Source organism: Sorex araneus, chromosome X, assembly GCF_027595985.1.
Source record: "Sorex araneus isolate mSorAra2 chromosome X, mSorAra2.pri, whole genome shotgun sequence".
NCBI lineage: Eukaryota > Metazoa > Chordata > Mammalia > Eulipotyphla > Soricidae > Sorex > Sorex araneus.
This window is the reverse complement of record NC_073313.1, coordinates 337,110,933-337,127,754: the sequence shown is the minus strand read 5'-3', so window position 1 is coordinate 337,127,754 and position 16,822 is coordinate 337,110,933. Positions and strand designations below refer to the sequence as shown.

General features: G+C 42.8%; 1 protein-coding gene and 1 pseudogene across 3 annotated transcripts in view; both read right to left on the bottom strand.

The window, feature by feature from the left end:
• SNTG2 (syntrophin gamma 2) overlaps positions 1–16,822 on the bottom strand; it is a 439,433-nt gene that overhangs the window by 142,773 nt on the left and 279,838 nt on the right. The window lies entirely within an intron of this gene.
• LOC129400317 (U2 spliceosomal RNA) lies at positions 3,443–3,605 on the bottom strand (annotated as a pseudogene).

The following is a 16,822-nucleotide window of genomic DNA, read 5'->3' as shown; positions in this document are numbered from 1 at the left end:
TTTGGGTGCACTTGGGGTTTTGACACAATATTGTTTTTAATGATTTGACTCCATTGACAAGGAAAACATAGGTAAAACAAATGGAACTGTAGCGAACAGAAGTTTCTACACTGCAAAATAAGAGAACAACATACTGAATGGGAAAAAAATGTTTGCACACTGTACATATGACAAAGAACTAAAATTCAAAATACAAACATTGCTCCCAGGGCTCAGTAACAAAATAATTAACAAACCTATCCAAAAGTGGGGAGAAGAATTAAACAGACATTTCTCCAAAGAAGACAGACAGTTGGTAAAAAGGCACAGGTAAAAGTGTTCATGGTCACTGATACCAGAGAAATGCAAATGACTACAATAAAATGTAGTCAATCACACCAACCACTGACATAAAGGCCAGCAACAACCAATGAGGTTGAGGCTGCAGAGAAGAAGGAACCCTCATCACTGTTGGTGTGAATATGAAGTGGTTCATTCTCTGTGATGGTGCTTGACATGAAGTGGAGACCAAATCAATTGTCTAGAAATGCATTTTTAAGAACGATGTCACTCTGGGTCCCAAAGTATAGGGAGAAGGAAAGATGAGGAGCGCAGGGGAGGAGAGAAGAAGAGACAGACGAGAAGAAACAGGGCACATGGGTAACGGATAGGTGGTGTTAGGAATGATATAGTTAAATATCAAACCACAGAGTCAACGACACTGAAACCATGAGACCCAAACTTTAATAGCAAAACTTACAAAGACGCCTGTCAAGATGGCAGGCTGGGAGGTGAGGGGAGATAGGACAGGGAACACTGGTGGAGGGAAGGTGACACTGGTGGCAGGGTCAGTGATGGAATAATATACATTAAAAAAACCCAAGTGAATAACTTTGTAAATCACAGTGCTTTAATAAAATAAAATTTAATTTTAATTTAGTCTAATTTTAATCTTGGACTCTGGGCTCAGTGGGACCTGGGAGCAGAGATCCTCTGCCTGCTTCCCCCAAACTCTGGTGACCCAGGATCACACCCATAAGCCACCCAGCCGTTGCCAGATAATCTCCTCATCTGGCCACCCTCGAGAACTCACAGCTGCTTCTCCCTGAAGGCAGCATAAAATGAGGCCCCCATAACCATGCCACTGAACTCCACACCAGGGGGGCACCAGAGGGGGGGAGGGTGAGAGCCCTCCCCACCCCAAGGGACCCAGCCCTGGTAGCTGACCCCCACTACCCCACCGCCGCCATGCTTCCGGCCACTTTCCACATTCTCAGGCTGAGCCTCTTGCATGGGTGAACATATTCCTGTTCATCATCATCAAAAAGGGAAATATATATATGCCTCTCAGAGAGCCTGGCAAGCTACCGAGAGTATTCCATCCACACAGAAGAGCCTGGAAAGCTCTCCGTAGTGTATTCAATATGCCAAATACAATAACAATAACAGGTCTCATTCCCCTCACCCCGAAAAGAGCCCCCAATCATTGGGAAAAACGAGTAAGGAGAGGCTGCTAAAATCTGAGGGCTGGGACAAATGTAGATGATACTGGTGCCCGTTCAAGTAAATCAATGAACAATTTTATGATACTGATACAGTGATTAGTAAAATAAAATAAAATAAAATTCACGAAAAAAATACTTAGTTCATCATCATTTAAAGAGATTTTTATGAGTTTGGTTTTGTCTTTAGAATATGTATAGAGTTAAGTGCACTTAAAATCCAACACAGGACACAAAAAGACCTCTTCTATTGGTGATAAGATAGCTCACTATATACAATATGTACATTTATTTTACATGCACAGTGGGGTATAATACAGATAGATATGGGCAGGGACAAGAAGCCTCAGCTGATTCCCTGTGTCTCAGATAGCAAGTATACATGGTGTCAAGGCTCCATATGTGTTAGATATGTCTAATGATCTAAGCCCTTCGTGTTTGAATATATAATAAAACGTTTAAAATTTCACCTTGTAAAATAATTAGATTTACTCTGTATAAATCTGTAATAGTGTGAGTAGCAGAAATATATAATTATTGTCTAAAAGAATTTAAAAATACATAACCAAAAGATCAACAGGTTACTAAATTCACTGGACTCCTAAGATTCAAAACTTATTTTTATAACCAATTTAAGTAATAGAGCCTGACTTTAGCCTGCAGTTATGGAAATAATAGGCAAGTATCCATCAATCTTCACATTTTCTTTCAGACTTTGATAACAATGCTGTTGCAATGTCTCCCAGATGTATAAATCAGTGTATAAAGCATGTCTGAGTTCAGGCTAGTATCAATCTGGCCCAAAAGACTCTCACTTCCACTACTGAGCCATTTAAATACCTCAAGACTCTTTCAAAATTAACAATGGGCCATTTCTAATGGAGGCTCCCACTGAACCAACACAACTGTTGATGAGGAAACATACTCTGCCCAACGCAAATTCTTTATATCCTTCTGATTTAACTAATGTAAAAGGCTGCATTATTGCTGAAAATATGAATTTCCCCAAATGGTACAATCTACACTACAGAAAGCTCCGAGTAACTATTTCCCCCTGAAAAAGTTGACACTTAAAAGTCAGAGATATAGAACAAGGGTTAAGGAACTTGCCTTGAACATAGCCAACTCCAGTTGGAACTCCAGCACCACATATGTTCACCGGAGCACCACCAGGAGAGATCCTTGAGCACAGAGTCAGGAAAAATCCCTGAGTGTTGCTGGGTGTGACCACAAAGTAAAAGAAAACTTGCTTTGTTGACCTTTGATTCAATTTTAAAGATTCCTTCAGATCAGTCTTTATTTTAAAATAAAATTCTGATTCTATTTAATCCACATAGGTTTTATCTAAATGAACTATTGACTCTCTTAAATCTGCTGAATCCAAAGAATAGTTGTAAAACAGCAGAGTTTGGTATTGTTTGGATGAATTTATTCATGAGTGAACTTTTTCACTTTTCACTCTTCCATTTTTTTGCATAATATGTTGGTATTTAAACATATCTCTCATTGATTCTGCAGGATCCTAGTTTAAAAACTATTTAAAAGAATCAAACAGACTCTTACACCCTGATGAAGGAAGAAACTTGCTGGTCGTGAGTTTAGAGATCTGAAAATTGTTCTTAACCATTATATCACTTAATCCAACATTATTATTTATTCCAACGAAATCAGCAGTATGTGTCAACAAACATTTATATGTAATAATACCGTGACATTGCTAAAATGTTTCTAAGCAGAAAAATATCTTACTGCTCACATTATAAAGAAACAGTGGGAAACAGTGAGTACATCAAGTAAAACTCCTGTCAGGACTTTTTCTCATTTAAATCCTGCTACAGATACTTTATCCATAATATGATCTCCAACTCTACCAAAATGTCTAGACATATTTATATACATATGTGTGTATATATATATTTGAGAGAAAGAAGACAGAGAGAGACAGAGAGAGTCAAATGGTAATACTGTCAATAGTTACATATCTTAGTGCATTGATAAACTACTAATGTTTCCCCTCACATCTGAGTTATAAATTTCTCAGAATTATCATTTTTATCTATGCTTATCTATGGGTATGAGTCTATTTCACTACACTTGATCTTAGCCAAAAAGCTGAGAAGCGATTATGAGTCTTTTTCTATGTGTGTGTCTATGCACACTCATACAAGCACATATGTGACCATTTATATGCATGTGCACATAGTTTATGGGTGTCTAGACATGTGTATAGACATATGTGTCCATGAAGTCATAAGTTTCAATGAAGTATCTGAAAAGCTCATCATACCTTTCAGATACTTCACATGCTCCAATGCCATTCATCCGAGGTCTTCCTCACTGTCCCCACTATCCAAATACTTCTGACTGTCTCTCCCTAGAGCACTCTGCTACTTTAGTTTTGGGACACCTAGATACTAAACTATTAATTTTTCACCTGTTTGCTGGCTGAACGACAAAATTTTAGATGACGGAAAGTAAGGTCCCACCCTACGAGGCACTGATGTGGCAAAGAAATGTTCCTGAATAAAATTTCATCATGTAGATTAAGTCCTTCCAAATCATTAGAAAAATCACTCATAGGGGAGATGAGGCAGGACACCAGTGCTTCTCCAGGAGGAGAGGCTGGGCCAGCACAGAGAACTCACTCATATCTTACCCAGTGACAACCCCTTGGTCTGGACTGCAGTGTAGACTAGCTGAAGGCTCGTGGACATGACCTTGAATGGTACCCCAGAGGAGTTGGGGAGGGGAGCATAAGTGGAGAGCTGAGCACTGTTTCCTGACAGTGAGGACAGAGCCACTAACTACTCACATTGGTGTGAACAGGTGGATATTGCCACAGCTGTGATTATCCAAGTGCAGCCACACATTCCTCTCTGTCTTGGGCTAAGCAACAATGCAAGACCATATTTTTCAAGGTCAGAAGAACATTATGCTCTGATCATTTTTCCTTTTCCACTTTTGGGAGTTGGCAGTGAACAGCTTTACAACAATCCCTTACTTAGTCCATATGGTGCTTAATTCTACTCGAAAAGAGTCCTTTGTCAATGTTCTTTGTTTTTTTTTGGGGGGGTATAACTGTATGTGACTAATTTTATGGAAGAATAAGTAAAAGACGAAATTCAAGAAAGTATAAGAATACAGAATTTCAGACTTGTATTGTCTTATTTCTGTTATTTCTGACTTCTGATTTTAAGGCCAATGACATGCAATAAATTCTGTATCTTTCTGACAAAGAGATATGGATTCTTTTTATACTCCCAGGTAAATTTTTACAGTTCATACATTTTGGAGGGTAAAGAGAGGATATAACATGTATAGTTAACAGTCACTTTTTTTTCTTTTTTCTTTTTGGGTCACATCCAGCGATGCACAGGGGTTACTCCTGGCTCATGCACTCAGGAATTACTCCTGGTTGTGCTGGAGAGACCATACGGGATGCCAGGGATCAAACCCAGGTCAGTCAAGTGCAAGGCAAACGCCCACCTGCTGTACTATCGCTCTGGCCCCAAGGCACTTTTAATAATGACATAAATGTCCAGCTTGCCATTTATTTACCAAACATACATAGTATTCTATATATATTGTGTTGGCTATATGCCACAAAAATTTTATGTAGAATGTCCTGCTAATGTTGCTATTTTAAATGTGAGAGAACTGAGACATATATAACCAACAAATCATACATACTAACCAACTTATCCAAGATCACAAGGGACTTCAATTAGAAGCACAACAATACACACACACACTTATCTATATATACATACATCACACAGAGCAATATTCATTTGGTCTTACTTTTCTCACTTCTCTAACATACAATTACCCATTTGATCTCACTTTTTTAACTGAAGGAGAACTGTGAAGAACTGAATACATTAAATACATCTAGATGTTTTACTTTTAGCAGGTATAAACATAGATGTTTACTTAAATCTGCTAAAAGGGTCCAAGGTTCCAGGAACAGTCACTATTTTGTATGTTGGGCCTCAGTGCTCAACCCACTTCTCCTGTAATAAAAACTGCTCTACAAAACTGCTGAGATGGGCAAACTCACCTGCAATTTCTAGCAGTAGACTGAAACTGCTGAGTCCAAGAAATGTAATGCTGTCAAGCAACTGTTAGCTGGACACTTGGATGTGAGAGCAGATGAGATGAGGAGGAAGCACGGTGCCTTCTGCAAACTCCTTGAAGACAATCTGAGCACCATGCGGGTGGGCAGAATGGGTATTAAGAAGCAGTCAGTGGCCCCTTACAGGGGCCTCCTGGGCCAAGATTAGAATGGACAAGGAGGGGTGCACTTGTGCATCCCAGAAGGGGATGTTGGGAACTGGGTCAAGGGTGAGGTGTCCACATGCCAACCCAAGATTGCCTGTCAAACAAGAGAAGAAAGGGAAATGCTAATAAAACTAAATTTAGAGTCTGAGTGTCTGACCTCAAAAACTAATAATAAAGTTGGCTCCGTTCATCTGAAGTGGAGTTCCTTTCAAGAGTCTCCCCAGGCCCGGGTCAGTGTGTCAGCCTTGAGATGAATGGGCTGAGGGGCCTGTGAAAACCCTGCTCCATCTGTCTGCTCAGCGGGGACAGCACGTCTGCTCTGCTCTCTGCAGGTCAATGAGGATGACTCTGCTGGGTGTTTTCTCCTTCGGCACGATGGACATTTATCACCGTGGTTCTTCACTCTATAGTCAGATGAAAATGCTAGTAACACAGCGCAAAGATGGGTATGGCCTGGGCATACTAGAGAGGGGTATGTGCGGGTGTCCTGAGGCAGTTGGAAGCAGAGGGACAATGTTAAGAGTGAGGAAGCGAGTGTAGAAGAGCAGCCTGTGGGGAGCTTGAGTGAAGAGGTCACATGCATGAGTCTGTTTTCTTCACTGACACTGACGTCATTCTTCCCTCTTCAAATCCATATTTATTTTTATTTCAAACTCTGAGAGCCTATTAAACTTTCACACACAAAGGAAAGGGAAATCACCTAATGCTCTAAAGGGAAGACTTGTGATGAATTTCTCCTGCTTGGATAGGAAGAAAAGATCTTCATGTCCAAGAGGAGAGACGCTGCAGTATCTGTCAGTAAACAGGGCACTAATCTCTGACGGTCAGAATAAATAACCCTCTGAAGTAAAAATAAATTATATTCATTGAGGGACCATTCAAAGCTCTGAGAGAAAGGAGAACATAAGCGTTTTCTGAAACAGTGTTCTATAGGAGAGATGGGCACATCCCCCATCACCACAGAAGTACAATGGACCGCCGATGAGAGATAGGTGAAAGGCTGTGTGGATGCTGTCACATCAGTGCCACTCCAGAACTGCCTGAATCCCAGCGAAGAAATGAAAGAGCTCTGCAATCTCCATCAAAGACAGCAACTCTGAGTTGTGTAGCACATTTGTTGAATGAGAGAGGGATAATTAATAGGTGTTTGTAAATCAGCAACATTTGCTCTCAGGGAAGGTAAACTTGAGGAAGTGATACAGAAGGTACCATTTGTCAACTTAGTCGTATATGTCAGGCATCCTTAGAGGCAAAGCTCTTCGGTTTCACAAGCTATGCAGGGACCAGAAATATGTTCACACTGGATTCACCTTAGTGTCTACCGGAGAGGGAAGGCCTGAGCTGAGATGGGAGACATGACCAGGCAAGGCTGACCAGGAAGGCAGACTGTCACTGCCCCCAGGGAGCATCTCACACTGAGGAAGAAGGGGCTCCCAGAGAAGGGGCTGCAGTCCTTGCAAAATGTAGTTGCTGGTCTAAGATTTGGAAAACTATGCAGAAAAAATATGGCCTTCTTTCATAAATTCAAGCCAGTTATCACAAAATAAGAATACTTTATAAACATGAAAACCAGTCAATTCCCCATATATTGACTGTGAATCAATAGTTCTGTTGCTGTATTCATTGGGGGGGATGTTCATTGAATGAGATATTTTCACCCAATTTCAGAGACATCTATAATTTGGAGCAAACTCTGACCTACCTTCTCATCTGGACTTTGTCATGACTACAAGATGTCCCCTTCCAGTAATTCTCCACATTTCAGAAGAGTGGTTTCTGTGCCTGCACTCACTCTCCCTACTTCTAAACATATCCATACATAATAATAACTTGTTTATGATGGTTATCAGCTAAGCTGGGGACTTAGGGCTATATTTGGTGCTCTAGGTTTACTCCTGACTCTGTGCTCATTGGTCACTCCTGGCAGTGCTTAGGGGAAATCTATGTAATGCTAGGAATTAAACTGAGATTGGCCATATGCAAAGCAAATGCCTTAATCCCTGTACTATCTCTATAGGTCCTCTACTGTGGAGAGCCTCCACGGGACCGTGCTTTGCAACAACAGTTGCACTGTGCTTGTAAATTGCACCTTTCTTGGTAAACAACACCTGTGTGCTTCGAAAACCATTCCTAATAAGGAACAGGATGTCTTGCCACGCCCATAAGCTGTAACTAACCTATCAGATGCAGACACGTGGGCGAAAACAAGCAGCGAGAGGTATATAAGGAGGGAAGCTGCCTAGCTAGGGCCCCCCCTGGTTCCTTTTCCTTAGTTCGTCCTTAGTCCATGCTTCGTTCGTCCTTTTTCCTGTTTGCATGAGAAGGTTTCTTAATAAATAGCTGGAAGAAGAATCTCCGGGTTGCGTGTTCTCTTACAGCTGGCGTCCCTGGGTCGGCACGAACTATCAACTAAAGGTAAGAATAAGCGTTCGGTGCGCCCCACTTTAGAAGGTGAGCGGGAGATCAGGATTTTTTTGTGTGTGCTGCGGTTTAGAATCCTAGCAGCAATCCCCCACTAAGATGGGACAGATTCTGGGCCTTCCCAAGATCTTTCGTATTTTCTCGAGCCAGACTGAACAGGGCAAGTCATTTGTGGATTTCGTTCAGTCTCTCTCCCGCAGAATAGGAAACCCGGAACTCTATGTTTCCAGAGACCAACTCCGGTCCTGCCTTAAAGTAGTTTTTGAGGTTAACCCATGGTTCCCAGACGAAGGAACTCTAAAAAGCAGGATTTGGAGACAAGTTAGGAAAAATGTCTATAAGGTATCTAAGAAAGGGACTGAGATCCCCGTGGAATTCTGGACTACATGGGAGATTGTTAATTCTATTCTCCTGTTTTTGAATAGTGCAATTGATGTGGAGAACATTAGGAATAATACGGCCTCAGGTCCTCCCACACCTAAGCCTCGAAAAGGTTGTCATAGTCTGAATGTTTCTCAGACTGATGAATATAGCTCCACGTCCAGTGCATCAGATGAAAGTGATGCAGATTATGAGTCTGCTACGGCCTTCTCATATTCTGAGTCCGAGAGTGACTCAACCAATCGGCCTCCAGGCCGCTTGGGACGTGCTCCCAATCGCCCAGTCAAGGCAAAGAGGCAGTGGCCTCCATCTTTCCGCAGGTTAAGGATGGATTCTCTCAGTCGTTTCAAACAGGCCTGTGTCTCATATGGGCCCACATCTCCGTACTGTAGAGAGTATCTTACAGACTGGAGTAAAAAGGCCCACTGGGCACCTCAAGATTTTCACATGGTTGCTAAAACGTGCTTAAGCTCTTCTCAGTATTTGCAGTGGAGAATGTGGCTCAGCAAGGAGGCCAAGGCAAAGCTTCAAGGCCTAGGCCATGCTGGACAAAACTTTTCAGGTATTAAGTTGACTTGTGAGATGTTAACTGGTGAAGGGAAATGGCGCGACCCAGAAAGGCAAGTCACTTTGCCTCATGCTGTTCTTGCTCATGTCCGTGGCGTAGCCCTGCGTGCGTGGGAGAAGGTTGATGCAGATGCGGAATTTAAAGAAAGCTTTACAAAGATTGTCCAGAGAGCCTCAGAACCTTATGCAGACTTCGTAGGAAGATTAATGGAAGCCATAGAAATGCAGGTTGAGGGTAAGGAGACTCATGAGCTGTTAACTAAACAATTGGCCTTTGAAAATGCTAATGAGGATTGCCAGGCCATTCTGCGCCCTCTTAAGGAGAAGGAAGACATAATGGGGTACTTGGACGCATGCAGGAATGTTGGTTCTGCTAGACATAAAATGCAGGCTAGGACTGTTGAGACCGGTACAGTACAGAGACAAGCTCAGAAAGGATATTTCAATCGTGGGAGACCAGACCACTTTCGTAAAGATTACAGGGCACCTCCAGACCGTGCTACTGTGAGAGCACGTCCTGGGCCCTGTCCCAGATGTAAAAAGGGAAACCACTGGGCCAAAGATTGTCCCTTTAATTTTCATGCAGCTGTTGACTCCAATTCGGGAAACTTGTCAGGGGGCCAGCCCCAGGCCCAGCGAAATCCGGGGATGTTTCCGTTTGCAGTCTCTCTCCCCAAGGTGGAGTCTCAGAACTCCAGTCAGCTGAGCTCTGATCAATAGACTCGCTGCAACCAGTGACGGCAGGAAGCGCAGCCTTGAATATTTCCTGCCCTGATATGATTACTATAGCCCCTGCCCAGTGTCCCTACAAATTAAATTCGGGTATAAAGGGACCAATTCCACAAGGCACTATAGGCCTACTCTTGGGAAACAACAGTTTTATTATTAAGGGAATTATTGTTCATACCGTGGTCATTGATCCTGACCATACTGGTGAAATAACAATTGTTATCACGGTGCCTACTGTTTGGACATTTGATAAGGGACAACCCATAGCTCAGCTCCTTTTGCTACCTTTGGTTGTGCCAGGTCTATCCACTCGCCCTAGTGGGGGAGATTTTGACAGCACAAATCCTATAATTGCTTGTGTTGCCCATCTGAAGAAAGACAACCGCCCACTTTTAACTATTGAGATTCATGGGAAGAAATTTATAGGAATGATTGACTCAGGAGCTGACGCCTCTGTCATTTCTTCCCAACATTGGCCCAGGAACTGGGCCGTGCAGGCAGTACCTTATGGTTTGTATGGAGTAGGCATGATGCCTTCCTCCTCTGTCCGGCAAAGTGCCAGGTGGCTAAGATGTATTGGCCCAGAGGGCATTACAGCCATTTTCCAGCCCTACATAGCACCCGTACCTATGAATTTATGGGGACGGGATTTACTTGAGCAGTGGAACGCGGAGATTAGGATTCCTGTTCCACTTCCTGCTGTGGGCTTTGACTCTGAGGCCTCTCCTTGTTTAATCGGAGCTGCTGCGGTTTCACGCCCAGCACCCCTCTGTATTCAGTGGAAATCCCACCATCCTGTGTGGTCTTCCCAGTGGCCCCTTAATAATGAAAAACTAAGGGTGTTAGAATCTTTAGTAGAAGAACAACTGGAGTTGGGACATATAGAAACCTCATTTTCAGAATGGAATTCCCCTGTTTTTGTTATCCAAAAGAAGTCAGGCAAGTGGCGTCTGTTGACTGACCTACGAAATGTTAACGCCACCATGGTTCCCATGGGGGCTCTCCAGCCTGGCCTTCCTTCCCCTGCTGCCGTTCCTAAAGATTGGTCACTGGTTGTCATTGATTTAAAAGATTGTTTTTACAACATTCCTATCCATCCGGATGATCGTAAGCGTTTTGCATTTTCTGTTCCCTCTCTTAATAACCGCGCTCCTATGCGCAGGTATCAATGGACTGTTCTACCTCAGGGAATGACCAATTCCCCTATCATGTGTCAGTATTTTGTTGACTTGGTCTTGCGCCCTTCCCGTGTTAAGTTTCCTCAGGCTTATGTTATTCACTATATGGATGATATCTTGCTTGCATGTTCTAATGATGGAGAACTCCAGAGATTGTATGAGGATGTTATGACTCGTCTACCCGCAGCTGGGTTACAAGTAGCCACAGAAAAAATTCAGGTGTTGTCTCCATATGAGTATTTGGGCTATGTTCTTGAGCGTACTACCGTACGACCTCAAAAAATTTCTATTCGCCATGATAAACTGAAAACCCTTAATGACTTCCAAAAACTGCTAGGAAATATTAACTGGGTTCGCCCCTCTCTGGGCATTCCCAACTCAGACCTCCGTAATCTATTCCTGACCCTTGAAGGCGACTCCGCCCTGAACAGTCCTAGGCAGTTTACCCCTGAAGCTCGGAAAGAATTAGAATTTTTTCTAGATCGACTCCAGAAATCCCATCTTTCCCGGTTTGTTCCGGGAGAAAAATTGTGGCTTTTGCTTTTTGATACTCCCCACTCGCCCACTGCTGCTCTAGCACAGCTTTCGGGCCCAATAGAGTGGCTTTATTTGCACAATAAGGAGTCTCGCACTCTTGTGCCTTACCTTGAGTTAATGACTAAACTCATAATCAAAGGAAGACTGAGAGCCCTTGCCATGCTGGGATTTGATCCTCATATCATTGTTCTCCCCATTCCTGAAAAAGAGATTGCTTCTATCCTGCCCCTCAGTGATGCTTTGCAAAGAGCTTTAGCTGATTTTTCAGGAGAAATTTCCTCCCACTATCCAGCAGGAAAAACTTGGGATTTTTTCAAAAAAACCCCATTTATCATTTCCTCTATCATTCGCCCATCTCCTATTCCTGATGCTCCAGTATATTATATTGATGGCTCTGCCTCAGGGAAAGGCGGAATTTCTGGACCCGCCCTGACCACAACAGTAAACACTAACTATACCTCTGCCCAGCAAGTGGAACTTGCCACTTTGGTGTATCTACTCTCCCATGTGCCAGGACCTGCTAATATAGTCTCAGACTCAGCTTATGTGGTTGGTCTCTTCCCTGGCATCGTGACGGCTGCTCTAAATGCCCCCAATCCTATAGTCCAACAATTACTTGAGCAGCTACAAGCGCTTTTACAAAAGCGCTCTGAACCTGTTTTCATTACTCATATCAGATCTCACTCTGGTCTTCCAGGACCTATGGCCCAGGGAAATGAAGCCGCTGATCTCTTGGCAGCACCAATTTTTACCTCTGCTGCAGAAGAGCACCAGGCCTTACACACAAACGCCCGGCGCCTTCATATTCATCATCGTATCCCAATTCGAGAAGCCAGGCATATTGTCCGTGCTTGCTCTGTTTGTGCCCCTTTACACTGTACCTCCCATGTGGCAGGGGCCAATCCCCGAGGTCTACAGACCAATGAATTATGGCAAATGGATGTTACTCACGTCACGTGCTTCCCCAAGAAGCCTTTTCTCCATGTAACTATAGATACTTATTCTGGCTTCATATGGGCTGTTCCCATGACTTCTGAGAGAACCAGAGCAGTCTGCTCCTTCCTACTACAATGTTTTTCTGTCATGGGCGTTCCCTCTGCTATTAAAACTGACAACGGCCCAGCCTATACTAGTAAAGCTTTTCAAGATTTCTGTGATGAATGGCAAATTAAACACATTACTGGAATCCCTTACAACCCTCAGGGTCAAGGCATAGTCGAACGTGCCCATAGAACCCTCAAAACACAGTTATTGAAAATTAAAAAAGGAGGTATGCCTCCACTTGATTCCTTGTCCCTGACATTGTTTACTTTAAACTTTTTAAATTTACCTCAGGGAGAACCCTATACAGCAGCTGAGAGGCATTTTCAGGAAGATGCGCACACTCAAGAAACTATTAACTCTCCCATTTGGATTAAAATTGACAAAGAATGGGTAGCAGGGAAACTCCTCATTCGAGGAAAAGGCTATGCTTTTGTTTCAACAGATGATAACCCCGCTAAGAAACTTTGGATCCCTTTACGTCTTATCAGAAGCAGAATTCAAGTACCTGATTTGGATCTCAGACCGCCAGAGTCTCCTGATTCATCGCCAAACTGATTCCACCTATACCCTTTCTGGTGGATGGCACAGCTCGGACCCCGTGTTAACCCGGGCCAGGGGTTCTGTTTTGTGTTTTTTCCACAGGTCAGGGCAGAACCAGCGTGGATTCCTGAATGCCTGACACGGAAGACTGCGCCTCCAGTAGACCAAGATGTGCAAACTGGTGCTCGTGCTCAGCCTGATTCCTGTGATATGAGCTGAAGAAGCAGCTTCCTGGGCCATTGCTACAACATGGCCTGCTTTAACGCCTGTGCATAGATTTCCCCCTTTCTTACCCATCTTGATAGGCCCAGAGTAGAAGTCCCCTCCATTTATCAAAGAGTGGGCGGGGGTGGGAGCAGACTGTCCTTATTGCTTCTCGCTGCTTTGGTTTTTTGCCCGGTGTCTATACAAAATGCAGCAAGAACAGCTATTTACAAAAGCGTGATATTTACAGGCATTCGTGGCCCTGGAGGCACAGCAATCCCCGCAGCTTTGGCTTGCAACTTTGAAATAATAATCTCGCTTAGAACAATCAGGTTAGCTGGATGTAGCAAAGGTATTATGCAGCTGAGAGCCCTTAACTGCAGGGGACCTCCTGTAGTTGAGGAGTTTGAAAGGGTGCACTATACCCCACCTGACCCTTGGACCAACCTAAGACAGGGACCTACAAGCGAGAGGGCTCCCAATGACGGGTAAGGCCAAGGGGGCCGAGGTTGCTACGCAGACTGGCTGTTCTAAAACAAAAAGGGGCAACTGTGGAGAGCCTCCACGGGACCGTGCTTTGCAACAACAGTTGCACTGTGCTTGTAAATTGCACCTTTCTTGGTAAACAACACCTGTGTGCTTCGAAAACCATTCCTAATAAGGAACAGGATGTCTTGCCACGCCCATAAGCTGTAACTAACCTATCAGATGCAGACACGTGGGCGAAAACAAGCAGCGAGAGGTATATAAGGAGGGAAGCTGCCTAGCTAGGGCCCCCCCTGGTTCCTTTTCCTTAGTTCGTCCTTAGTCCATGCTTCGTTCGTCCTTTTTCCTGTTTGCATGAGAAGGTTTCTTAATAAATAGCTGGAAGAAGAATCTCCGGGTTGCGTGTTCTCTTACACTCTACTCCTTAAAAAATAGGATCAGCATGTTGCAGAACACAGAAAAAGTGCTTTAAGTTTTAGGAACATTTCTAGAATGGCATTATTCTCCCTCAATAGACATAGATACTCTTAACTTTTATCCTCACAATGACATTTTTCAAAAAAAATTTAAAGTCAATACTAAGAAAGACGAAAGCAGGCTCTCTGCCAACATGTGACCCGAGTGGCCGCATGTGTGCAGCCTCTCGGTTGCTGGATGACCATGATCCCGGAGGCCAGCTAAACTACTGTTGGTACCAGCAGCTTCTTGCAGAAATGTCTCTAGACTGTGAAGTAAGCCATGGCGCCATGCCACCCCAGGAGGGGAAAGGTTTTTCTCGCTCAGCTTTTTCTTTCCGGAGGAAGGCGTGGCGACCGCCATCTTATAAGGACCATTAAAGAGAGGTAAAATCTTGCAATGATGCAATTTCTGGCAGAAATTTCCCTGAACTTAGTTACTAAAATACTAAAATGCAGAAATCCAAAACCTCATATTTCTTCATTCTCAGCAATGGAAAACAAACTATGAAATGCTTCCTTTTCAGTAGGTCTGATTGGGGAGCAGGGGGAAAACTCCAAACAATAATAGTAAGATTTTTGGGGGAATATTGAATGTAATCAAAGTAAAGAGAAAGTAAAGTGAAAATTGTCAGCTACACAGGTGGGGAGGGGGTGGAGGTGGGGTGGGAGTGGAGGTATACTGAGGTTCTTGATGGTGGAATATGTGCACTGGTGAAGGGATGGGTGCTTGATCATTGTGAGACTTAAGCCTGAATGCTTTGTAACTTTCCACATGATTATTCAATTAAAAAATAAAAGAAAGTGGAAAGCAACTTGGTAAATGACAGCTACCAATGAGGCCATGGAACTATTGTAATGGACATAAACAAATATCATGGACATCAGACACAGGCTTTCTAGGAAATTCAGAGAGCAAGACTGAATAAGGTTCTTGTATTAAGAACAAATGTTCCCCTACCAACTCACCTCATTGATGACAAAAATCCTCCCATGGCAAGTCTGGCTTACCTCTTGCCCAATTCCTGTTTTGATTCTCCTAAGTAAAATAAGCTAAACAATGACCACATGACCCAATTCTCTCTGTATTCATCAAATCAAACTCGGAGATTTTGACCTTTCATAAGGTCAAAACTATATAAACCCTAAGCCAGCATAAATATTACTTCTATTAATGGTTTGCCCATTTTCCCAATTATTTTTGGCCTTATCCATCTACCAATATTGAGGACAACACCCCTGGGATTTCCGACCCACAGAAAATTTACAACACAAGAATGTCATTTTTAGCATGAATATTCAAATACAAAGCTATCTTCTGCAAAATAAATCAGAGTCCCTAAGCAGCATAATTTTGACTTATAGTATCACTTTTCAAAATGTGCTTATCTGCAATATGTCCATCTCTGGTGTGACTATCAAGCCCATCTGGTCCTTTATGTATGTTTTCTAAGAAGGTGAGTGCCTGAAAAGCAAATTGAATCTTAGTGTGATGATACGATTTCATTATTGTTTTCCAACACATGGTGGAGTTGGAGGAAAGGACCCCAAAGTTGATTTATTTGCTCCTTTCTTCCATCTCTTTTCTTCTCTCTCCCTCATGTCCCCTTTCCCTTTCTCTCCCTCCCCTCTCCTTCCACGCTTTAGAAAAAGAAACAAGATAAATGACTCTTTACTCCATTTCAGGCCAACAAAGGAAAGGAGACAAGGAAAAGGCTTTCACAGAGGGAGAATAAAAAATGGAGATGCGTGTAAAAGAATTCAGTTGCATCAAGTGAGCACATGGGGCTTATACATTTGACTATTCAATGCTCTTTTGTGGTAATCACTTAAATCTAAATTTCCTTCCTCCTATTTAGCTACTCTTTCTTTCACAACAATTAAAAATTACTGCAATCATGCATCTGTTCAGTATACCTCCAAGCTCTTTTAAACCTGCAGTTTTATTTTGTTCTGTCTTCATAGGGCTATCTCAGAAAGGAGTAAAATGTTACTAGCATCTCCCACCTTACTTGTTTTAACAGAAGTAGCAATTTTTTTCTTAAAAAAAAAAACAACCTTGGTCAATTATTCAAGATACAAATCCATGAAAAGGCAAATCAGGATTGGAAATCATCAGTTTTAAATTCAGTATCCTTTTACCCTATATTCCTCCCCAAAGATAAAATGGTATGTCTAAGACCTAGAGATACTCACACCACACAATCTCTTATCTGAGGCTATCTCATAAAGCTTGCTCACGGCTGAAACGATTATGGATCTATCACTGGTCCATGCATTCTTGCTTTTATGGATGTTCATTTTCCTTGCTTTCTAACACACATGCATTCTCTCAAAGGAAGATCCTGAAATCTTAGTTTGCTAACTATATTCTCAACTATACACTGAGGACAGTGGTGCATTTGCATTGTGCATCTGAACATGTTGCTGTCAAAGTGAAAAGTTGGCTGCGTTATCTGCAATGGGCAGAGTTCTATCCTCAGTGTATACAGCGTCTTCTGCTCAGTCTAGCAAACAC